The sequence below is a fragment of the Camelus bactrianus genome, chromosome 17 (genome assembly GCF_048773025.1).
Source record: "Camelus bactrianus isolate YW-2024 breed Bactrian camel chromosome 17, ASM4877302v1, whole genome shotgun sequence".
NCBI classification, from domain to species: domain Eukaryota; kingdom Metazoa; phylum Chordata; class Mammalia; order Artiodactyla; family Camelidae; genus Camelus; species Camelus bactrianus.
Genome location: NC_133555.1, coordinates 51,312,649 through 51,338,703, shown reverse-complemented (window position 1 = coordinate 51,338,703; position 26,055 = coordinate 51,312,649). Strand labels below are relative to the sequence as shown.

Below are 26,055 nucleotides of genomic sequence, written 5' to 3'. Positions count from 1 at the left end.
AATCAGGGTGCCATTGGGGGGAGGGCTAACTGCATATGGACAGACAGAAGGGGACTTTTTGAGGAGGTGGTTGCACCACTCTAGAAATTTTCTAAAATCACCGACTTGTACAATCATAATGGGTGAGTTTTATGGCCTGTAAATTATACCTTAATACAGCTGTTAAATTAAAAAACTGGGATACTGAATTAAGCCTAAAAAACACTTGCATATATATCACACAGAGAACAGGCAAATATTATTTATTGCACCACCTCCCTCCATGTCGCTTCCTTTCCTCGCTGTTTCTGAAAGGATGATTCATTTTTAAAATATCCTTTTTTAAATTTATTCAGCAAATAATTTCTGAGTGCCAACTACGTACCCAGGAGTAGTCTAGACACTTGGAATGTATCAATAAACAAAACAGAAGTCCTGTCCTCATGGAGCTTGGAGTCCAGCTGGGGCGCGGGGTGGAGGTGACAATTCACACAACAGAGCAGAAGAGTAGTGGCACGTTAGGAAAGAGGAACCATGGAAGAAAGAAAAAGGGCAGGGTATAGACAGTCGGGAGGATGGGTGAGGGTGATGGATTATTAAGTATCAGAGCAAGCCAAACTGAGGACTGAGGTTAGAACTAGGACTAGGAGGTGAGAAGGCCCAGGTGGATGGAATAACCAGCGCTGAGGCTAGCACTCACCTCGTGTGTTCCAGGGTGGGGGCAGGGCTGGGGCTGTGGGGAGAGGGCAGTGCAGATCCTGTACGGCCTCGGAGGGCTTTGTAAGGACTGTGGTTTTACCCGGAGTGAAATGGGGAGGCACTGCAGAAGGATGACACAATCTAATTTAGGTTTTCAAAGGCTCACTTGACTGCCAGGTGAGAATGGTCAATATGGGTCAGAGATGAAAGGAGGGGAGCCAATGAGGAGGGCTGTACAGGAGGAGAGGACAGTGGCCCAGGGCAAGGAAGCAGCAGTGGAGGCAGGAGCCATGATGAGAAGTGGCTGGGCTCCAGATAGATATTAAAAGTGGTGTTAACAAGATCTGTTGACAGAAGGCACGTGGCTTGTCAGTGAGAGTCAGAGTGGAGTAAGGCAGGGGCATTACCCACCACCTGTCCTCCCCCAGGATGTGGCATGTGGGGAGGGGATGGCTGGGACTCGGAGGCGGAGAGATGATGAAAGCAGGAGTGGAACTGCTCTGATCCTACAACAACAGAGCTGTAAAAACTCGGCTTCAGTTCAACCTGCTCCCTTTCCCGTGTTCCCTCCCACCTACATGACAAACAGAGCACAGTCAGGCACCTTCTGTCCCTGACAGTGAAGACTAGCAGGAAAGGGACCAAGGTAAAATCATGTCTTATGCAAGATCAGTCTGATTATAAACACTATGTTATAAACAGTGAAGAGCACTGTCAGAGTGGGACACTTGTGAGGTGCTCAAACAGGGAGAAGGAGGTTGAGGATCCATTTCTTCCATGTCTTTTATCCCTTCTATTTCTGACCTTTCTTTTGCCACTTTTCCTAGCATTGCCATCACTGGCAGGTAAGGGGGCAGCAATGTGACTTGGCCATGTGGCTGATGGGGCTACATTTCCCAGCACTGGAATGAAAAAGCACTGGAAGAGAAGCAGCATCAGCTGGAAGATGTGAACCGTGGTCCTGGCCTGTGCCCAACACCGACCAGGTGACCCTGGATGAGGGTCTCAGTCTCTCTGGGCTTCCGGCTGTGTAGTTATAAAAGAAGGTTTTCTCATTCCACAAATATATCCAATATGAAATGTAATGTGAAAGTCAAACATAACATCTCACCTACCTGCCTCAGGGAAACCTACAAGCACTCAACAGTATGTGAATGTAAATGCACAGTTAAGAAAATCATTGAGGTTAAATGCTAAACTCAACATAGAGATACACTTTTATGGGTTTTCTAGGCCTTCTTCATTTTCAATTGTAACACTGAATTAAAAGTTATTAGCTATACTCCACACCATCACCCCTGTGAATAAATCAAGTAGGTAAGCACTGCCTGGATGCCTGCTGTTGCCCAATGCTAATAAGCAGGGTGCAGGTTAAGAAGGCTGAACGCAGGAGCCTTCTCCAGTTACCAGCTAAGCGAGGAGGCACATTGGAAACCACCCAGGAATGTTACCAAGTCAGTACTCAAAGCCAAGATTACGGGCTACCGATCATAAACAGTACAGGAATACAAAGAGGAGCTAGAAGGAGTTGGAGTAAATAGGGAAGACTCTATGAAGGGGATGGGGCTCCAACTGGTTCCTGGGGCAATTCTAAGCTGTTTTAACTGAGGACTGGATAGGAAAAGGCTGGAGACTCCTGGCTTTTAATAAGGCACAGGTTACCCTAGGAGGCTAAGGTACATAATGATTGGAACAGATAAGGCAAGGCCAAAATGATCGGGGGCCGAGAATATCTGGCTGAGAGATCTGGTTGTGGTAAGTCTTTGACTTGACTCTAGATGTTGGAGGGTCGAAACTGTAGGTGGACTGAAAGGTGGGGAGAGAGCATCTGAGTTTAACAGAAGGAAAAATTCATGTATCAGGGATGAAAGCTCTTCATCAGAGTATCAGAAATCAGAATGGACATTTGAAACCAAGAATGTGCATTTCTGGGAGCTGACAAAATGCAGAGGATGGTGCAAGACAGAGAAATTGAAGACCATTCCAAGGCTTTGGGTATCCAGGACCGGAAGAATGATTCTCCCACTGAGTAAGTAGAGATGCTGCAAGTGGAAGTCAGTTCATGAAAAAGATTATGAATTCAGTTTAAGACATGTTGAATCTGACATGTGAGCTAAGAGTAGGTTTTCTCCAAGAAGCTCAAAATTCAAAACTGAAGAACAGGTCTAGAGTCTACGATTAAGATGCAGATGGACAAGACACAATAAATATCCTAAAAGAAAACACAGGCAAAACATTCTCAGACATAAATCTTAGCAACGTTCTCCTAGGGCAGTCTACCCAGGCAATGCAAATAAGAACAAAAATAAACAAATGGGACCCAATTAAACTCATAACCTTCCCCACAGAAAAGAAAACCATAAGCAAAACAAAACAATAACCTACGAATGGGAGAAAATATATGCAAATGATGTGGCTGACAAAGGATTAATTTCCAGAATATATACACAGCTCATACAACCGAATAACAAAAAACAAACCCAACCCCAAAATAGGCAGAGGACCTGAATAAACAATTCTCCAAAGAAGACACACAAATGGCCAACAGGCATGTGAAAAAATACTCACTATCACTATTATCAGAGAAATGCAAATCAAAACTACAATGAGCTATTACCTAACACCAGTCAGAATGGCCATCATTCGAAAGTCCATGAATGATAAATGCTGAAGGTATGGAGAAAAGGGAATCCCCCTGCACTGTTGGTGGGAATGTAGTTTGGTGTAGACTTATGGAAAACAGCATGGAGATTCCTCAAAAAACTAAAAACAGACTTACCATTTGAACCAGCAATCCCACTTCTGGGAATATATCTGGAGGGAACTCTAATGCAAAAAGACACTTGCACCATAATGTTCACAGCACCACCCTAACACAACAGCCAAGACATGGAAGCAACCTAAAGGTAGCAACAAATGACTAGATAAAGAAATTGGTGTATATTTATACAATGGAATACTACTTTGCCATAAAAAGAATAAAATAATGCTATTTGCAGCAACGTGGATGGACCTAGAGAATATCATTCTAAGTGAAGTAAGCCAGAAAGAGAAAGGAAAATACCATGATATCACTCATATGTGGAATCCAAAAAAAGAAAGAAAAAGGACACTATGAACTCACCTGAACTCAATACAGAAACAGACTCATACACATAGTAAACAATCTTATGGTTACCAGGGAAAAGAGGTGGGAAGGGATAAATTTGGGAGTTTGAGATTTACATATGTTAGCTACATATGTATATAGATGTTTTTAAAAAGTTTTTTCTGTATAGCGCAGAAACCTTCCTATGTTCAAAATCTAGTAATATCCTATAATGGAAAAACCGCTTTGGCTATCACCTGAGGAAGCCAAAGAAAAGGAAGGAAAGTCAGTTACCCCAGGCTAGAATCCAGTTCTCTGGGAGTCCTTGCTCATGCCCAAACACTGCCCGCTGAGGGCACTGCACCCTCTTCTCAGGAGCAGGCTGACCTGAGGATGCACCTTCAGAGAAATTGGGGCAACAGAGGCCGCCCCCAGGCCAGGCCGTGGGGGAGATGGGAGCAAATCCACAGGCTGGTGCAGGGCAGCCACCCTTCTCCCGCCCTCAAGCTGCCACCACTGCAGTCTTCCCCACTCCCTGACCTAACCGCGCAGGCCTCCAGGAAGCCGGCTGACCTAAACAGGTGAGTCCTGCAACCCTGGGGCAGCAGAAGCTGTCCCAAGGCCAGGCCCCTGGGGAGATGAGAATAAATTCAAGGGCTTGCACAGGGCATCTTCACTCCCGCCACTGCCCCTGACTGAATCATGCCAGCCTCCTGGGAGCAGACTGACCTAAAGACGTGGGTCCAATGAAACTGAGGCAGCTAGGCTGCCCCAAGGCCAGGCCACAGGGGGAGATAGGAGCAAATGACTGGCTGGCAAGGGGTAGCCCCTCTCCTCCTGCCACCGCTACTGCTGGTGCCATCCTCCCAGGCTCCTGAACACACTGAGCCCCTGGTCTTCCTAAACTGGGTATAGAAGGAACATATCTCAACATAATAAAAGCTATTTATGACAAACCTACAGCCAGCATCATACTCTACACTGAAAAGCTGATAGCCTGTCTGCTAACATCTAGAACAAGACAAGGATGCCCACTCTCACCACTTCTATGCAATATAGTATTGGAAGTCCTAGTACGGCAATTAGACAACAAAAAGAAATAAAAGAGATCATAATTGGAAGACAAGAAGTAAAACTGTCAGTATATGTGGATGACATAATACTATATCTGGAAAACCCTAAAGGCTCCCCACAAAAATGACTAGAGCTAATAAAAGAATTCAACAAGGTAGCAGGATACAACATTAACATACAGAAACCAGTGGCATTTATTTACACGAAAGTAATAATCACTTTTAAAACTGCTTCCAAAAAACTAAAAGACTTAGGAATAAATCTGATCTAGGAAGTGAAAAACTTACATGTGGAGACCTACAAAACACTGATCAAAGAAATTAAAGAAGACGTAAAGAAATGGAAAGATAGTCCAGATCCTTGCATTGGAATAATTAATATTGTTAAAATGGCCATACTGCCCAGAGCAATCTACAGATTCCTATCAAATCACCCAGGACATTTTTCACAAAACCAGAACAAATCATCCTAAAACTTACACGGAATCACAAAAGACCCAGAATTACCAAAGCATTATTGAAGAAAATGAATGAAGCAGGAAGGATAACCCTCCCAGACTTCACACCCTACTACAGAGCTGCAATCAAACCAGCATGGTCTTGGTACAAAAACAGACTTATGCATCAATGGAACAGGATAGAGAGCCCAGACATAAACCCATGAACTTTCACTCAAATCCTCTTTGACAAAGGAGGCAAGAACGTACAATGCAGTAAAAACAATCTCTTCAGCAGATGGTGTAGGGAAAACTGGACAGCTGCATGCAAATCAATGATGTTAGAATACCCCTTCACACCATACACAAAAATAAATTCAAAATGGCTTAAAGACTTAAAGATAAGACAAGACACTAAGTCTCTGAGAAGAAAACATAAACAAAACATTATCTCACATACTTCTCAGTAATCTTCTCCTAGGGAAGTCTACCCAATCAACAGAAATAAAAGCAAAAATAAACAAACAAATGGGGCCTAACTGAACTTACAAGCTTCTGTACAGCAAACAAAACCATAAACAAAACGACAAATGGGAGAAAATATTTGCCAAGAATGCGAACGACAAAGGCTTAATTTCCAGAATATATAAATAGTTCATACAATCTAATAACAAAAAACAACCCAATCCAAAAATGGGTAGAAGACCTAAACACGCATTTCTCCAATGAAGACATATGAATGGCCAACAGGCACATGAAAAAATGCTCAATATCTCTATCAGACAAATGTAAATCAAAACTACAATGAACTATCACCTCCTACCAGTCAGAATGGCCATCATGAATTATAAATGATGGAGAGGGTGTGGAGAAAAAGGAAGCCTCCTACACTGTTGCTGGGAATGTCGTTTGGGGTAGCCATTATGGAAAACTCCAATGCGAAAAGACACCTGTACCCTAATGTTCACAGCACTACCCTATACAACAGCCAAGACATGGAAGCAACCTAAATGTAGCAACAGAAGACTGGTTAAAGACATTGTGGTATATTTACACAATGGAATACTACTCTGCCATAGAATAATGCCACTTTCAGCAACGTGGAGAGACCTAGAGATCGTCATTCTAAGTGAAGTGAGCCAGAAAGAGAAAGATACCATATGATATCACTCATGAATGCAACCCCCCCCAAAAAAACACTATGAACTCATCTACAAAACAGAAACAGATTTGCAGACTTAGTAACAGTCTTAACGGTTACCAGAGAAAGAGGATAGGTTGTTATCCACTATATATAAAAATAGGTTTAAAAAAAAAAATCCTTCTGTATAGCACAGAAACCTATGTTCATTATCTGGTAATAAACTATGATGGAAAGGCCGCTACATCCACTGAGGAAGCAAAAGAAAGGAGAGTGAGTTAGGAGAGTGGGCCAGAGCCTAGTCCTCCTAAACTCCTTACAGGCTGCTGAAGCTGTCCCCTGACCCAACTGCGCCCTCCTCCCAGGAGCCAACTGACCTGGAAACAAGCGTTTCGTGAACCTGGGGCAACAGCAGGGAGAGGGGCACTGCCCCTGGTGAGCTGGTAGATTTGTCCCCATCTCCCCCAGGCACATCCCCAGGTCAGCCGGCTCCCAGGGTGTGGCTGGAGGCAGCGGCGGCAGCGACGGGTTAGGGGTCTGCCCAGGTGAGCCTGTGGATTTGCTTCAAACTCCCCCGCAATCTGTCCTGGGTTTGGCCTCTACTACCCCAGGTTCGCGGGTCTCAGGTTACAGGTCAGCCTGCTCCTGGAAGGCGGACGCTGTGCTGTCAGGGGAAGGCGGAGGCGATGGCGGGATTGGGGCTGCCCCATGCGAGGGCGGGGATTTGCTCCCATTTCTGCTGTCGCTGTCGCTGCCGCCACAGCCGCCCCTGCACTGACCGCACCGGGCCCGCCTCCGGGTAGCAGACTGACCTGTAACCTGAGTCCCGCAAACGTGGAGCAGCAGAGACTGAGCCCAGGACAAGCCACGGGGGAGATGGGAGTAAATGGACAGGCTCCCAGGGGCAGACCCCTCTCCCCGCCGCAGCCGCGGATAGCACTGCCCCCAAACCCTGAGAACACCGCGTCCGGCTCTGAGGAGCAGGCTGACTGCGAGACATGCGCCCCGTGAACACGGGGAAGCAGAGGTCACCCCAGTCCAGGACGCAGGGGTATAGGAAACAAACCCAGGGGCTCGCACGGGGCAGCCCCCATCCTACCGCAGCCGCTGCTGGGGCCCCGCGACCGCACCGCACCCGCCTCCCGCGACCAGGCCATGGCCTGAGGGCCGGTCAGAGGTACTCCCTCTCACCTCCCAGGGCTGCTCCCGCTTTCCCAAACCCGTGTAAGAGCGGTAGCGGAGACAGCGTTCAAGGACTACTAATGTGGGGTGGGAGGGCACCACGAACCAGGGCGGCAGCCCGGACCTCCCTCATGGTCCTAACGGGCTGCGAGGCCCGGACCTAACCTACGACCCCTCCCTGTGCGCCTCCCCAACGCAGCCCAGGCCTCACCCGCCGGCTCCCCGACCTGCGCGCCCCTACCAGCGCCCCTTACCTGCCTGGCGGCGGCAGCGGAGGCGACGGCACGTGGTGACCCAGACCCCAGGCTGTGTTCCTCCTGAGGGAACTGGTCCAGGGGCTCCCGGCTCACCCAGCTTCCCTTCGCTCTGGGCGCGCTCCCGGGACTGCGCACGCCCCTCCTCCTACCGCCCGCAGCACGGACGCTGGTGCCGTACGCTGCGAGTGGAGCTGAGGGGTGGGGCGGGGGTGGGGGTGGGGGTGGGGGCGGGCCATCCCTGCTGCCCCAGCTGGGTGGGAAACCAATCCCTACTGCCCCCTCCCCGCCACTGACTGGGTCCCGGCACCCCCCTAGAACCACCACCGCCCCGGACCAGGACACACCCCCGATCCCCACTCCACCTGTTCGCTACCCCCGACCCAGTCACTGCTTCCCCACCCCTGGCCAGGCCTGGTCCCTCATCCGACCCCCAAGACAAGGCTCCTTCTCACATCGAAGTCCTCGCCCCGAGACTCTGCCCCACTAGGTCCTAACTTACAGCCCCCGCAAACCACGCTGATCCCTGATGCCTCACCCCAGGTCCCCCGACCATCCAGAGATGGTGCCCTCAACCCTCACTCCGGGATTACCTCCCACGCCTCAGCTGGGTCACCTCCACTCCCAGCGGCCCCTCACCCCTCAGCCTGTCCCCCTTCACCGCGGGATCTCCCCACACCCCGAGTACACCCCTACGCCAGCTGACCTCCTCACTCCTCACCTCGCGAGGGCGGGGCGGTCTGGGCTCCGATCTCCATGGCGACAGATGCCAGACACGAATTCCATGCATTGTGCGGGCACACGGCCCTGTGTCATAGGCTCCTGGGCGTGGTAGGCGGGGCTGGGGGGCGGTTCCGATTCCTGCCCAGACACTTTATCCCCTATGTCCACCACCTGGTCTGAGCTGACAGGGTAGTCCCAAGCCTCATAAGGGTCGTCAGTGGGCCTTGGGTGGTTGATGGTGCTGCCAAGCGAGGCGGGGGGGGAGGGTTGTGTGCAGCCTACCCCTGGGATGGACAGCAGGCAGAGGCAGTGGCGGCGGGGGATGGGGGCTGTCCTGGGACAGCCTCCTCTGCCCCAGCTTCCTATAAGGCACTTCTCTCAGCCTGCTCCTGAGAGGCGGGCAGGGTGTGGTCAGGGGACACAGTGGAGGCTAAGGTAGGATTGGGGCTGTCCCATGCTAGAGCTGAGATTTGCTCCCATTTCCTGCTGTCGCTGCGGACACACACACACACACACACTGCACACTGACTGCACTGTGTCTGTCTCTCAGGAGCAGGCAGACCTGAGGACACGCCTGCAGTGAACCTGGGGCAGCAGAGGCCTCCCCAAGTCCAGGCGGCAGGGGAGATGGGAGCAAATCCACAGGGCAGCCCCCCTTCTCCTGCCCTGGCAGCTGCCACCACTGCAGTCTTCCCCAGCTCCCTGACCTAATTGCCCAGGCCTCCAGGAAGCCGGCTGACCTAAACAGGTGAGTCCTACAAAACTGGGCAGCAGAGGCTGCCCTAAAATCAGTCCACTGGGGAGATGGGGATAAATTCAAGGGCTTGCACAGAGCAAGCAGGATAGTGTTGCATCCCTGACTTTAGGGCCCTGTTGTCAGGATATTAAGAGTACAGAGCTGCATCCCTGACCGCAAGGCCCTCTGCAGAGGTCTGTCCCAGGATAGGGCTGCATCCCAGACCTCAGGGCCATGTGCACAGGCCAGTATTAGGTGAGGGCTACATCCCTGACCTCACAGTCCTGTGCACAGTAGTGTTTCAGTATAGGGCTACATCCTTGACCTTGGGGCTCTTTGCACAGGACAGCAACATATAGGGCTGCATCTCTGACCTCAGGGTCTTGTGCACAGGACTCTACCAACAGAGGGATGCATCCTTTTCCTCAAGGCCTTGTGCATAGGCCTGTACAATGACAGAGCTCTATCCCTGACTTCAGGGCCCTGTCCAGAGGACTTTACCAAGACAGGGCTTTGTCCCTGACATTAGGGCCCTGTGCACATGCCTGTACTAGAATAAGGATGCATTCGTGAGCTCAAGTCCCTGTGCACCAGACTGTCCCATGATAGGTCTCCATCCCTTACTTCATGGCGCTGTGCATAGGCCAGTACCAGGATAGGGCTTCATCTCTGACCTGATGGCACTGTGCACAGGACAGTAACAGGATAGGGCTGCATCCCTGACCTCAAGGCCCTGTGCATAGGGCTGTGCCAGGGTAGGTCTGCATCCCTGACCTTAAGGCCATGTTCACATGCCAGTACCAGTGTAGGGCTGCCTCCCTGACCTCAGGGCTCTGTGCACAGGCTAGTATTAGCTTAGGACTGAATCCCTGACCTTGGAGCCATTTTCCCAGGACTGTACCAGGATATTGCTGCATCCCTAACCTCAGAGACCTGTGCCTAAGATTATCCCAGGATATGGCTTCATCACTGACCTGGGAGCTTTGTGCATAGGACTATACCAGGATAGGGCTGCATCCATGACCTCAGGGACCTGTGCTTGTGACTGTACCATGATAGGGCTGCACCCCTGACCTCAGAGCCCTGAGCACAGGACTATCACAAGATAGGGCTGCATCCTACACTTCAGGGCCCTGTGCAAAAGAATGTACCAGGATAGGATTGTATCCCTAACCTCAAAGCCCTGTGCACAAGAATGTATCAGGATAGGGTTGCACCTCTGACCTCAGTTTCTCTGCACAGAAATGTACCAGGAGAGTGCTGCATCCCAGACCTCACAGCCTTTTGCACATAACTGTCCCAGGATAGTCCCTTGACCTCGGAGTCCCGTGCACAGGACTACCAGAATAGGGATGCATCCCTGACCTCAGAAACCTGTGCACAGGATTGTCCCAGGACAGGTCTCCATCCCTGACTGCACAGCCCTATGCAAAGGACTGTTCCAGCTACAGGACAGGCTGTATCCTTGACCTTGGGGCCCTGTGCAGTGGACTGTATGATGATAGGTCTGCACCCCTGACCTTGGAGTCCTGTTGATGGGACTGTACCAAGATAGGACTGATCTCTGACCTTGGAGCACAGTGCACTGGAGTGTAGAATTATAGGGCTGCAACTGTCACCTCAGGCCTATGCACAAGACTGTTGCTAGATACTGCTGCTTCCCTGATCTCAGAGTAGGTTACGCCTCAAAGATCCTGGAGACTCTCCAAGCCTCTAGGGGGTGCAGTATAATTCACCTGGGGCAGAGGCCCTAGAGTTCAGCTCCTGGGTTGGCTGCCTTGGGGCCACCTGGTTGACCAAAAGAGGCCTTCTCACTTTCACGTGGGATTCCCTGAAAGGGGGCATAGGGGACGTGGAGCTCCCTCCGGGGTCCCTCCTTGGTCAGCTGCCAAGAAGGACTCTCCTTTGGGCGCCCTTGAGGTCGGCAAGATCCTTGGGTCCAAAGGCAAGTTTCTGCTTCTCCTTCCCTTGGGTTACAGCCCCTGGGAGACTCAGAAAGATACCCCAGTCTCGCACATCATGTTGGTCTCCCTACGTGGCCTCTGTCTTTGAATTTTCCAAGAGGGTCCCCACCATAGCCCCAGTCTTTTCGGTGTTGGATCCCCGAGGCTCGCACCTCAGTGGTGAATGGTTGCCCCTATGGATCCATCATGTGCATAGTTAGAGCTGACTTTGTTGGGGAAAATGGAAGGTAGGAAAGAACACACACAGCCAAGTATACTTTTTTCCTTCCCTAAAACATGCCTCAAGACAACAGTCACAATTTTAAGAGGGATGGAGTTATAAACAAAGTTCTGGAACCCTCAGCCTCTCCCAAGCCCCCAGGTTCCCCAAATCCGAGCTTGGATCTCTCAGGGCTGGCACTCTGGCAGGCATCGCTGGGAGCACTGCACTCTGCATCTTTTTATTTCTATTTCACAGAGCGCAGTCACCTGCCTCTTCTGGAACATCTTTTCCCGGGATCTCCCCACCTCCACCACAACCTCTCAAAAGAACCTCAAAACTCTGGCTCACTCACTCCGTTTCTGCCGCAGCCCAGTGCTCCTTGTCTCCAGGAGAGCTGGCTCCACTCTGCAGGTCAGGGGCTCGGCAGTCAGCGAAGTGCTGCAAGTGACTCCCACCCTGACGGCCCTTTCCAGAGGCTCCCAGAATCTGTAAAGGAAAAAGAACTTTATTAAAAAAAAAAAAAATGGAGGTGAAAAAATCATTGGCAAAGAGGCCAATATGGTGATAGAGTGGCCAGGTGCTTTGAGGATGGGGTGGGGACCTTTTCTCCCTCATCTTTTCAGTAAACAAATCAGAAAAATCTGCCCAGCCCTAGGTTCCCCATCCCCCTGCCCCGCCCCCTGCTAATGTCTCTGATTAATTGAAAACCAACTTGACTGTGCGCCTGTGTGTAGCAGGAAGTTGGGCGAGGGGCAAGAGGCAAGTGGGCCCCGGAGTTTCACAGAAGGTTGGGGGGTGCTTCAGGCTGTGGCCAGGCTGTGGGAACCTGCGCTCACCCTCCGTACCCACCACGCGTGCTCCGAGCCTTGACTTGCGTGGACCAAGTCTCTGGGAGGGACCAGATCAGGTATTATCTGGGGTCTCCTGGCCACGGCCCCTCCTGGAAACAGTTTATCCAACTTTGAGCTGGTGTAATAGAGGAGAACAAATCTGACCCTATGTTTGGATCTGTTCCTTTAGTTTTGGCCACTGTGCCCTGTTTTCTAGGCTTTACAAAAGGCTTGCTGGCTCTGCACCTTTTGTAAAACAATGTTGCCTTTAGTCTGAAATATACAGGAGAGCTTATTCTCTGGGCTCTGACCTTTAAGGATGTTAGCACTTCTGCACTTACGTAGAGATGGCAAGTTGCAAAATAGAGAATAACCTTTGTTTTGTTGGAGGTTTACAGGGACACCATGGCCTGACCCACATGGACGGCTGCAAGAACAATGAATTCCTACAGCTAGAAGTTTGCAACAGCCAACCATACCACTTCTGTTTTGCTTTGTTTTGTTTCATTTTTTGTATAAAAGGAGCCTGTATTCTGACTGGAGTTAGGATTGTTCTCAAAGACATTAGTCCGCCATCCTTGTGGTCTGCCGGCTTTCCTAATAAAGTAGCTATTCCTTGCCACAACACTTCATCTCCCATTGGCCTGTCGTGTGGTGAGCAGAATGGGGTTAGATTCAATAACACTGGGAAGACACCTTCTCGGGGCTGCATCCAGAGGAAGGTGGTTACTGGATCCCTGTAGGAGCCGCTCAGGTAGCCATGGCCTGATTGCTGTTTAACACGGCAAACCCAAGGTGTTTATATTTTGCAATCATGATGGAAACATGTGACATTTATGAAGGGACTTAAGTACTTTGCGAGGAAACTAAGCCCTAGTCTGTATCTTTTCTTTCTTCTCCTTGTCTTCTTTGTTTGTTTTCCAGCTGGGAATCCTCCCATTTTCCTTTTCATTTTTACAAATTTTTAGAATGTGTAGATGAAAGTGTCCAGGAGCCCTATCAACATGGAACTGAATGTTTGGATTAATCTAATCGATCTGAACACTGGGAGCTGCAGACTGGGGTTAAAGGGGGGTGCTGAGAAGCAGGTTTTGAGGCTTCTGTTCCTCAGGCAAGTGTTTGCAAAATAGTGTTGCTATCCCCAGGCATCATCATAGCTGGGTGTACTTGCAGCCAACTCACTTCAAGAATGGGAGGATAAAGCATGTGCTCCTTTCGCCCCCTTAGGCAAAGGTGGCATTTTGGAACTTAAGCATGGAGGAGGTTTAAAAGAAATTCTAAGGTGTTACTTTATGCAATTCCTGTTTCTGTTACTGAGTTCTGCTTACCGCATGACAGGCCAATAAATTGGGAGACAAGATATTGGGGCAAGGAATAGAGACTTAATTTGGAAAGCCAGCAGACCAGGATAATGGCTGACTAATGTCCTGTAGAACCATCTTCCCCAAATCAGACTTAAGGCTCCTTTTCTACTAAAAAGGGGAGGGGGGTGTGATTTGTTGTTGCAAATTTCTTGGTGTAGGATTTCTTTCTTCTTGGAATCCTTTATTCTTGCAGCTGCCCACTTGGGGCTGCTCATGGTGTTCCTGTAAAACCTCCAACAAAACAAACTTATTTTCTATTCTGCAACTTGTTATCTTTATAAGAATGCAAAAGTGTTAATATCCTTAAAGGTCAGAGCCCCAAGAATAGACTCTCCTGTGTATTTCAGGCTAAAGGCAACACTGTTTTACAAAAGGTGCTGAGCTAGCAAGACCAAGCCCAGAAAACAAGTCACGGGGTTAAAGGAAAAGGAACGGACTTAAAATGGAGCCAGATTTATTCTTTTCTACTACAGTGCCCTTTGGTGAGAGGTAAGAGGATGTTTCTGGGCAGGTCCTCCTCTGCCCCAGGCTGGGGTTCAGGCAGAGCCCCTGCCACATTCACCATGACTGTGGGCCTGATCTCCTGCAGAGAAAGTAACAGTTATTGGTGATTAAAATTACTTGTCAAATTCCCTTCAATTGCCTGTAAACTACACTATGGGTGGGTTGGGGGAGGATATTTCACTGGCCTATCAATGGTCAGTCTTCCTGAATGTGAGGGACCAGCATCCTGGTGGGTTCCAAGGTGGCCTGGCCAGTGCAGCTGCCCTGGCCGGTGCAGCTGCCCCCTTTGCTTTCCAGCTTTGGGATCCTAATGTGGACACTTTCAAAGCTCCTGCCCCTCTTCCCTCTACTTGGGCAAAAACAAATAGGGTCACCGCATCCACCTGGGCCTAGCCCAGAACATGCACACAGCCCACCACCTGCTCTCCATCCTAGGGCTCTGCTGCACCCTACTCCCTCCCTACACCTGCAGGACCCTGGGCCTAGAGCCTCTGCTCTGGGAGTGGGGAGGTCTGGATCACCAACTGCGCCATCATCCACCCAAGGCCCACAGACCAGCAGCAAGCAGCCCAGGACACCCTGACCAGCTTACTGAGACATGGCGCAAGGCATGGGCAGCAGGGCACCTGGGTAGGAATTGGAACAGTCTCCAGCCCGGCCCACTGCGCCCAGGAGCCTTGAACAGAGTGCTGTGCAGACACACAGTATACCAGATCCTCCTCTGGCGGTTGTCGCCTTGGTGACCTGAGCCTAGACTGCCTTGCCCCCAGCAGGGTGAGAGGTAAGGGGTGAGGGGCTCAGCTCCAGATATGGGTGCACTCAGAGAGACAGGGGAGCTCACAGTGAAGGGGGACAGGCTGAGGGGTGAGGGGCCACTTGGAGTGAAATTGACCCCAATGAAGGGTGAGGGGCACTCGGAGTTGAGGGGACCCAGCTGGGGGTGGGAGATAATCACGGGGAGAGGGGTGAAAGGACCAACTTGGAATGGTGGGGGTACACCAGGTGAGGCATGAGGGGTCAGTTTGGGGTGTGGAGGCCATGGGGTAGGACCAAGCTGGGCAGAGTGTGAGGGCTGGGACATCGGTGTGAGGTAAGGAGCCCCGTATTGGGGGTTTGGCTGGGGACAGGACTGGCAGGTGTTGGGGGAGCAGTCACGGGGGCTGGGGGACAGGCAAGCAGGGGTGGGGAGGCTAGCAGGGGGAGTCGGGCTAGGGAGTGCGGCCTGGCTCAAAGCCTGTAGTGAATCTAGTTAACTGCCAGGCCGGTCAGTGACAGGGGTGGGGGCATTGTGGATGGGGACCCTGCCAAGCCCAGGCCTGGCCCCAGGGCGGACTGCCCCACCACCCAGCCCCGCCCGGTCCCGCTCAGCCCTGGTCGGCCCCGCTGGGCCCCACTCGCCAAGTCCCCGCACTGCAGCAGAACCAGGTGGCGATTCCCCACTGCGGGCGGTAGGAGGAGGGGCGCCCGCGGACGCGGGAGCGCGCCCAGAACGAGGGGAAGCTGGGCGGGAGCCGGGAGCTCCTGGACCAGCTCCCTGAGGAGGAACACGGCCTGGGGTCTGGGCCGCCGCGTGCTGTCACTTCCGCTGCTGTCGCCTGGAGCGCTGGAGGGGGCGCGCAGGTCAGGGAGCCTGCGGGTGAGGCCTGGGCTGCATTGGGGAGGCACACAGGGAGGGGTGCGGAGGTGAGGTCCGGGCCGCACGTCCCATTCGGGCCCTGAGGCGGGTCCGAGGCCACCGCCCTGGTTCGTGGTGCCCTCCCCCCCTCTGCACATTAGTAGTCACTGAATCCCCGCGTTTCCTCAGCAGCTCATAGGCAGGTTTGGGAAAGCGGAGTAGCCTCGGGAGGTGGGAGGGCGCCAGATGGGCCCAGAGCACCTGCGACCGGCCCTCAGGCCTTCCTGTTTAGGTGGACCTGCCTGGCGAGTAGGCCACCACAGACCCTCCGGGGCACAGGCAACCTGGGGCAGAATAACGGGCGAGGCCCGGGCCTTTGGGAGCTGGTCGCCCTGCCCCTGAGATCAAAAGCTTTTGGAAGTCTAGTTTTAGTCTTTTGAGGAATCTGCCTACTGTTTCCCACAATGGCTGCACCAAACTACATTCCCACCAACAGTTTAGGAGGGTTCCCTTTTCTCCACAGCCTCTCCAGCATTTCTCGTTTGTGGACTTTTGAATGATGGGCATTCTGACCGGTGTGAGGTGAAGCCTCGCTGGAGTTTTGACTTGCACTTCTCTGTTAATGAGCAATATTGAGTTTTTTTCATGTGCCTACTGGCTGTGAACGAAAATACTGCAATGTGAGTGAAAATACTGCAACCATATCAGTAAACAAAGAATACTGAAACCAAGTCATCAGCAGCTGCCGCCACCCCCCAGTGGGGGACAGGCCTGCAGCCCAGCCTCTGCAGCCACTCACACTGGTGCCCTCTGAGCAGACTCAGAATAAGATAGGACCGGATGCTGGCCCTAGATAGCTAGGTGCTTGTCAAAGGAATGAATTCAGTAAGCCCAAATGTTTGCTTCCTCCCATACATAGAAAAGCACTACATTCTTTAACTTGAGATCCTGGTTTTCTTTAGATAACAAGTAATCTTTTATTGTTCTGACTACCTGGTCTTTGTTGTAAAGCTCCTCTATATCCTAGCTCCTCCCCTACCTCTTCAGAGCAGTCCCTCAGAGCGATCTGAGAGGCTGTCATCCCGGCTCGAGTCCTCCCGCCAAATAAGACGTAACTTTTAACTTTTAGGCTGTGTGTTTATTTCAGTCGGCATGGCCATTTGTATGTCTTCATTGGAGAAATGCTCGTTTAGATCTTCTGCCCATTTTTGAATTGGGTTGTTTGGTTTTTTTTGTTGTTGTTAAGTTGTATGTGCTGCTTCTATATTCTGGAAATTCAGCCTTTGTCAGTCGCATCATTGGCAAATACTTTCTCGCATCCCATAGGTTGTCATTTTGTTTTGCTTATGGTTTCCTTTGCTGTGCAAAAGCTTGTGAGTTCAGTTTGGTCCCGTTTGTTTATTTTTGCTTTTATTTCTATTGCTTGGGTAGACTGCCTTAGGAAAACATTGCTGAGATATATGTCAGATCGTGTTTTGCCTATGTTTTCTTCTGAGAGATTTGTATTGTCTTGTCTTATGTTTAAGTCTTTAAGCCATTTTGCATTTATTTTTGTGTGTGATGTGAGGGAGCATTCTAACTTCAGGGATTTGCACGCAGCTGTCCAGTTTTGCCTACACCACTTGCTGAAGAGATTGTCTTGACTGCATTGTATGTTCTTGCCTCTTTTGTCCAAGATGAATTGATGGAATGTTTGTGGGTTTATGTCTGGGCTCTCTATCCTGTTCTGTTGATCCGTGGGTCTGTTTTTGTACCAATGCCATGGTGGTTTGATTGTAGCTCTGTAGTACTGTGTGAAGTCTGGGAGGGTTATTCCTCCTGCTTTGTTCTTTTCCTTCAGTATTGCTTTGGAAATTCTGGGTCTTTAGTGATTCCGTATAAATTGTAGGATGATTTGTTCTAGTTCTGTGAAAAAATGTCCTAAGTAATTTGATAGGGATCGCATTAAATCTGTAGATGCTCTGGCCAGTGGCCATTTTCACAATACTAATTCTTACAATGCTAGAACCTGCGCTATCTTTCCATTTCTTTAAGTCTTCTTTAATTTCCTTAGTCAGTGTTTTGTAGGTCTCCGCATGTAAGTCTTTCACTTCCTGGGTCAGATTTTTTCTTGAATCTTTTTTTTTTTTTTTTTGGCATGCATTTTTAAAAGGTTTATTATTTTCATGTATTGAAATGCCACTGATTTCTATATGTTGATCTTGTATTCTGCTACGTTGCTGAATTCTTTTATTAGCTCTAGTCATTTTTGTGTGGAGCTTTTAGAGTTTTCCATATATATTACTATGTCATACACATATAGTGACAATTTTACCTCTTCTCTTCCAATTTTGGATGGCTTTTGTATCTTTTTCTTGTCTATTTGCTCTACTAGAACTTCCAATACTATATTGAATTGAAGTGGTGAGAGTGGCATCCTTGTCTTGTTCCAGATGTTAGCAGACAGACTTTCAGCTTTTCAGTGTAGAGTATGATGCTGGCTGTAGGTTTGTCATAAATAGCTTTTATTATGTTGAGATATGTTCCCTCTCCCTCCATACCCACTTTAGTAAGAGCAGGGGCTCATTGTGTTCAGGGGCCTGGGAGGATGGCAGCAGCAGTAGTGGTGGCTGGAGGAGGAGAGGGGCTACCCCTTGCCAGCCAGTCATTTGCTCCTATCTCCCCCTGTGGCCTGGCCTTGGGGTGGGCTAGCTGCCCCAGGCTCATTGGATCCAAGTCTATAGGTCATTCTGCTCCCAGGATGCTGGCATAGTGCTCTCAGGGGGCCATGGTGGCAGTGGTGGGAGTGAGGCTACCCTGTGCAAGCCCTTGAATTTATCCCCATCTCCCCAGGGCCTGGCCTTAGGGGAAGCCTCTACTGCCCCAGGGTTGCAGGACTCACCTGTTTAGGTCAGCCGGCTTCCTGGAGGCCTGCGTGGTTTGGTCAGAGAGTGGGGAAGACTGCAGTGGTGGCAGCCACGAGGGCAGGAGATGGGGGGCTGCCCTGTGCCAGCCTGTGAATTTGCTCCCATCTCCCCTGCAGCCTGGACTTGGGGAGGCCTCAGTTGCCCCAGGTTCACTGGAGGTACGTCCTCAGGTCAGCCAGCTCCTGGGAGGAAGGCACAGTGCCCTGAGTGGACAGTGTCTGACCACGGGCAAGGACTCCCAGAGGACAGTGTTCTAGCTTGGGGTAACGGACTCTCCTTGCCTTTCTTCTCTTGCTTCCTCAGGTGGCAGCTGTAGCAGTGTTTCCATTATAGGATATTACTGGATATTGAACATAGGTAGGTCTCTGTGCTATACAGAAGAAAGTTTTTTTTTAAAATCTATTTATATATATAGTGGCTACCATATGTAAATCTCAAACTCCCAAATTTATCCCTTCCCACCCCCTTTCCCAGTAACCATAAGATTGTTTACTATGTGTATGAGTCTGTTTCTGTATTGTGGATGAGTTCACAGTGTCCTTTTTCTTTCTTTTTCCATTTTCTTCTTTTTTTTTGGTTTAGATTCCACATATGAGTGATATCACATGGTATTTTTCTTTCTCTTTTTGGCTTGTTTCAGTTAGAATGATGTTGTCTAGGTCCATCTGCATTGCTGCAAATAGCATTATTTTCTTCTTTTTTATGGCAGTGTAGTATTTCTTTGTGTAAAAATATCTCAGTTTCTTTATCCAGTCATCTGTTGCTACATTTAGGTTGCTTCCATGTCTTGGCTGGTGTATAGAGTGGTGCTGTGAACATTAGGGTGGAGGTATGTTTTCACGTTGGAATTCCCTCCAGATATATACCCAGAAGTGGCATTGCTGGATCATATGGTAAGTCTATTTTTAGTTTTTTGAGGAATTTGCATACTGTTTTCCATAATGGCTTCACCAAACTACATTTCCTAGCAACAGTGTAGGAAGGTTCCTTTTTCTCCACAGCCTCTCCAGCATTTATCATTCACGATGGCCATTCTGACTGTTTTGAGGTGATACCTCATTGCAGTTTTGATTTGCACTTGTGTGATAATTAGAGATATTGAGCATTTTTTCATGTGCCTACTGGTCATTTGTATGTCTTCATTGGAGAAATGCATGTTTAGGTCTTCTGCCCATTTTTGGATTGGGTTGTTTGTTTTTTGTTATTAAGTTCTGTGAGCTGCTTATACATTGGGGAAATTAAGCCTTTGCCAGTCTCATCACTGGCAAATATTTTCTCCCATTCCTTAGGTTGCCCCTTTATTTTGTTTATGGTTTCATTTGCTATGGAGAAGCTTGTAAGTTCAGTTAGGTCCTGTTTGGTTTTGTTTTTATTTCTATTGCTTGGGTAGACTGCCCTAGGAGAATGTTGCTGAGAAGTTATGTGAGATAATGTTTTGCTTATGTTTTCTTCTAAGAGGCTTGCAGTGTCTTGTCTTCTATTTAAGTCTTTAAGCCATTTTGCATGCATTTTTGTGTATGGTGTGGGGGAGTATTCTAATTGATTTGCATGCAGCTGTCCAGTTTTCCCTACACCATTTGCTGAAGCTAAAGTCTTCACTGCATTGTGTGTTCTTGCCTCCTTTGTCCAAGATGAATTGATGGAATGTTTGTGGGTTTATGTCTGGGCTCTCTATTCTGTTCCATTGATCCATAAGTCTGTTTTTGTGCCAATATCATGCTGGTTTGATTGTAGTTCTGTAGTAGCGTCTCAAGTCTGGGAGGGTTATTCCTTCTGCTTTGTTCTTTTTTCTTCAGTAATGCTTTGGTCATTCTGGGTCTTTAGTGATTTCATAAAAATTTTAAGATGATTTGTTCTAGTTTTGTGAAAAATGTCCTGGGTGATTTGATAGGAATTTGTAGATTGCTCTGGGGTAGTATGGCCATTTTCATAATATTACTTCTTCCAATGCAAGAACCTGGGCTATCTTTCCATTTCTTTAAGTCCTCTTTTAATTTCCTTACTCAGTGTTTTGTAGGTCTCCGCATGTAAGTCTTTCACTTCCTGGATCAGATTTATTCCTGAGTCTTAATTTTTGGGATGCAATTTTAAAAGGGAGTATTACTTTCGTGTAATGAAGTGTCACTGGTATCTGTATGTTGATGTTGTATTCTGCTATGTTGCTGAATTCTTTTATTAGCTCTAGTCATTTTTGTGTGGAGCCTTTAGAATTTTCCACATATAGTATTATGCCATCCACATATAGGACAATTTTGCCTCTTCTCATCCAATTTGGATGTCTTTTATATCTTTTTCTTGTCTAATTGCTCTACTAGGACTTCCAAAGTATATTGAATAGAAGTGGTGAGAGTGGGCGTCCTTGTGTTGCTGCAAATTTTAGCACACAGGCTTTCAGCTTTTTAATGTAGGTTATTGTGGTGGATTTAGGGATGTCATAGTTTTTATTATGTTAAGATATTTTCCCTCGATTTGACTTTAGTAAGAACAGGGGCTCAGTATGTTTAGGGGCCTGGGAGGATGGCAGCAGCAGTAGCGGTGGTGGAAGGAGGAGAGGGGCTACCCCTTGCCAGCCAGTCATTTGCTCACATCCCACCTGCAGTTTGACCTGGGGGCATCTCACCTGCAGGGCATCTCACCTCTGCTGCCCCAGGTTCATCTTTAGGTCTGACTGCTCCCTAGAGCCCTGGATGGTCCAGTGAGGGAGCTGGGGTGAAGGCAGTTTTGGCAGCTGTGGAAGCAGGATAAGGGAGGTACCCTGTGTGAGCCTGTGAAGTTGCTCCCAACTCCTTGTGCCCTGCCATGGGGGCAGTGTCTGCTGCCCCAGGTTGAACGGAGGCACATCCCCAGGTCAGCCATCTCAGGATCCTTTCGCAGTTTGGTCAGGGAGTGGTGGCTGCTGAGGCGGAAGGGGGACTGCCAGGTGTGAACCCCTGGATTTGTTCCCATGTCCCCTGAGCCCTGGCTTGACTGTGGGCATCTTCCCCCACTAGAGGGACACACATTTGGTGGTTAGCTTGCTCCTGGGAGGCCTGCGGGGTGTGGTCAGGGGTCGAGTAATTGGTGGTGGCCACAGCAGTTGTGAGGATAGAAGGCCTTGTCCCAGATGCTGTTGGTGGACTTGCTTCCATCTCTCCTGCAGCCTGAACTGGTGGCGCCCTCTACTGCCCCAGGTTCCTGGGACGCAGGGTAGGGGTCAATCTGCTCCTGGGAGGCAGGCTTCTTGAAGTGTGAGTAGGGACAGCAGGAAATGGAAGCGAATCCCTGCTGTAGAATGGGGCAGCCCCAGTCCAGCCGCCGCATCTGCCGCTATGGCCACCGCCGCTGCAGCTTCACCTCCCTGACCACATCGAGCCTGCCTCCCAGGAGCAGGCTGACAGGGAGGAATTCTTTCCAGGAAGCTGGGGTAGCAGAGGCTGCTCCAGGCCAGGCAGCGGGGGGGGATGGTAGCAAGTTGACTGGATCTCCCAGGGCAGCCTCCCTCCCCCGCTGTCACCGCCGCTGCTGCCTGTTATCCATCCTAGGGCCAGGCTGCATGCTCCCACCCGGCAGCACCATCAACCACCCAGGGCCCACTGGCGAGCGGGGTGCAGCCCGAGAGCACCCTGACCCATTGTCTCAGACGAGGTACTGGGAGGGGGGTTTAGGGGGGACGGGAGTGGGGCAGGGCGCCCGGGCGGGATTTGGAACATCCTCCAGCCCCACCCGCCCAGGCCCGGGAGCCTGGAACTCAGGGCTGTGTGCCCACACGCTGCCCAGGATCCCTGTATGGCAGCTGACGCCCTGGTGATCAGAGCCTGGATGGCCCTGACCCCATTAGGTGAAGGGTGAGGGGTGAGGGGGTCAGCTGGGTTAGGGGTGCACTAGGTGTGGGGGATCCCACGGTGAAGGGGACAGGCTGAGGGGTGAGGGGTCACTAGGAGTGGAAGTGACTCAGTTGAGGGATTAGGGGGTCCCGCCCAGGGTGAGGGCCACTTGGAGTGGGGGGACCCAGCTGAGGGGTGGGGGGTAATCCCAGGGTGAAGGGTGAGGGGACTGTCTCTGTAAGGTGGGGGACCTGGGGTAAGGCATAAGAGGTCAGCTAGGTTTGTGGGGGCTGTAGCTTAGGAGCTAGTGGGGCACAGTCTGGAGGTGGGGACTTCGGTGTGAGGAGAAGGAGCCTTGTCTTGGGGGTGCGATCAGTCGGAGACCAGGCCTGGCAGGGGGTTGGGAGGCAGCGACTGAGCAGGGGGTGTGGGCCTGGGGGTGTGTGGCCTGGCCCGAACCTGTGGTGATTCTATTTGGGTGCCGGGACCCTGTGGATGGCGGGGTGGGGGCATTGGGGTTAGGGGCTTGGCTGACCCTGGCCGCGAGGTGGGCCCGCCTCATCGCCCCACCGCCAGGCCCCAGTCGCAGGGATCCTACTGCAGGAGCCTTGGCCTAGCCTCCGTGCGGAGGGCGGGAGGGGGAGGGGAGCGCACCGACGCGCATGCACGCGGACACGGGAGCGCACCCAGAGCGTGTGAACGCTGGGCGGGAGCCGGGTGCTCCTGAATCAGCTCCCAAATGAGGAACGCCTCCTGGGGTCTGGGCCACCCGCCGTTTGCTGTCGCTTTTGCTGCCATCGCCAAGCAGGTAAGGGGGCGCTGGTCTGGGCGAGCAGGTTGGGGAGCCGGCGGGTGAGGCCTGGGCTGTGCAGTTGGGGAGGTGCACAGGGAGGGGTGCGTGGGTGAAGTCCAGGCTGCGCGTCCTGTTAGGACCCTAAGGCAGGTCCCAGGCCCGCAGCCCCAGTTGTTTAGTAGTCACTGAACCCCGCTTCTTTCTTGGCCATCACTCATATGCGAGTTTGGGAAAGTTGGAGCAGCCCTGGGAGATGGGAGGGCGCTGGACCACCCTGGACCACCTCAGACTGGCCCTCAGGCCATGGCCTTCCAGCATGGGTGGGCCTGCCCTGGGAATGGAGGCCACCCCAGACCCTGTGGGGCACAGGCGAGCTTGGGCAGAATAACAGGCGAGGCCTGGCCCTTTGGGTGTCTGTTAGCCTGCCCCTGAGATCAAAAGCTTTTGACAAGTGTCATTTTAGTCTTTTGAGGAATCTCCCTCCTGTTTTACACAGTGGCTGCACAGAACTACTTTCCCACCAACAATGTAGGAGGCTTTTCTCCACAGCCTCTCCAGCATTTCTCCTCTGTGGATTTTTGAATGATGGGCATTCTAACTGGTGTGAGATGATACCTCATTTTAGTTTTCACTTGTATTTCTTTGATAATTAGCAGCATTGAGCCTTTTTTCATGTGCCTGCTGGCCATTTGTATGTCTTTATTGGAGAAATGCTGGTTTAGATTTTCTGCCCATTTTTTGGATTGGGTTGTTTTTCAGTTATTCAGTTGTATGAGCTGTTTCTGTATTCTGGAAATTAACCCCTTGTCAGCCTCATTTTTTGCAAATATTTTCTCCCATCTCGTAAGTTGTCCTTCTGTTTTGCTTATGGTTTCCTTTCCTGTGCAAAAGCAGATAAATTCAGCTTGGTCCCATTTGTTTGTTTATTTGTGCTTTTATTTCTATTGCTGGGGTAGACTGCCCTAGGACAACATTGCTGAGATGTATGTAAGATAATGTTTTGCCTATGTTTTCTTCTAAGAGGTGTATAGTGTCTTGTCTTAAATTTAAGTCTTTAAGACATTTTGAATTTATTTCTGTGTAGGGTGTGAGGGAGTATTCTGACTTCATTGATTTACATGCAGCTGTCCAGTTTTCCCTACATGCTTTGCTGAAGAGACTGTTTTCTCCACTGTATGTTCTTGCCTTCTTTGTTGAAGATGAATTGACCGAATGTTTGTGGGTTTATGTCTGGGCTCTCTATTCTGTTTCATTGATCCGTTTGTCTGTTTGTTTTTTTTTTCTTCCCTCCTTTTCCAGTTTTATTAGTTACAATTACTACAGTTCGACTGCACATACCCATTATATTGCATGTAGACACATAGATACAGTATACTGTACTTTTTTTAGCTTACATATATGTACTACTTACTGATTCTGAGAAGAGATTACATTTTTAAACTTACATAGTTATTAAAGGAATAAAGCCAACTACAAAATAAGAATCAACAGAATATGGTAATCCAATCATAAAGGACAGATCTGCTTACACATATTCAAGAAGTCAAAGTGATAATTAGTACATTGGTGGCCTTATTACTATTATTATTTTTTAGATTCCTCATATAAATGGTGTCATATGGCATTTTTCTTTCTCTTTCCAGCCAATTTCACTTAGAATGACAATCTTCAGGTCCATCCGTGTGGCTGCAAATGGCATTATTTTCTTCTTTTTGTGTGGCTGAGTAGTGTTCCATTGTATATATGTACCACATCTTCTTTATTGAGTCATCTGTTAGTGGACATTTGGGGTGTCTCCATGTCTTGGCTATTGTAAATATTTCTGCTGTGAGCATTGGGGTGCATGTGTCTTTTTGAATTTTATTTTTCTCCATATATGTTCCCAGGAGTGGGATTGCTGGATCACACAGTAGGTCTATTTTCATTTTTTTAAGGAACCTCCATAGTGGCTGCACCAATCTACAATCCCACCAACAGTGTGGAAGGGTTCCCTTTTCTCCACACCCCCTCCAGCATCTGTCATTTGTAGACTTCTCAATGATGGCCATTCTGGCTGCTGTAAAGTGATATCACATTGTCATTTTGATCTGTATTTCTCTGACAATTAGTGATGCTGAGCATTTTTTCATGTGTCTGTTGGCTATTTGTATGTCTTCATTGGAGAATTGTTTGTTTAGGTCTTCTGTGCATTTTTGGATTGGGTTGCTTGTTTCTTTGATATTAAGATGTATGAGCTATTTGTATATTTTGGAAATTAGTCTCCATCAGTCACATCATTTGCAAAGATTTTCTCCCACTTTGTAGGTTGTCTTTTCGTTTTGTTGATGGTATCCTTAGTTGTGCAAAAGTTTTGAAGTCTAATTAGATCCCATCTGTTTATTTTTGCTTTTATTTCCAATATTCCAGGAGCTGGTTCAAAAAATGTCTTTCTGTAATGTATATCTGTGAGTGTTGTGCCTATATTTTGCTCCAGGAGTTTATAGTATCTGGTGTTACATTGAGGTATTTAATCCATTTTGAGTTTATTTTTGTACATGGTGTTAGAAAATGGTCTAATTTCAGTCTTTTACAGGTCCAGTTTTCCCAGCACCACTTATTGAAGAGGCTGTCTTTTCTCCTTTGTATATTCTTGCCTCCTTTGTTGTAGATTAATTGACCATAAGTGTGTGGGTATATTTCTGGACTTTCTGTCCTGTTTCATTGATCTACGTGTCTGTTTTTGTGCCAGTACCATACTGTTGATTGCTGTAGATTTGTACTGT

General features: G+C 49.4%; 1 long non-coding RNA gene across 6 annotated transcripts in view; it reads right to left on the bottom strand.

Annotated features, from left to right (window-relative positions):
- The window catches only part of LOC105071225 (uncharacterized), a 62,116-nt gene extending 54,141 nt beyond the window's left edge, over window positions 1–7,975 (bottom strand). For all 6 annotated transcript variants that reach the window (XR_006725807.2, XR_012500141.1, XR_012500144.1 and 3 more), the window contains exon 1: window positions 7,854–7,975. This is a non-coding gene — a long non-coding RNA (uncharacterized LOC105071225). The remainder of the gene's footprint in view (window positions 1–7,853) is intronic.
- Window positions 7,976–26,055: the final 18,080 nt, after the last annotated feature.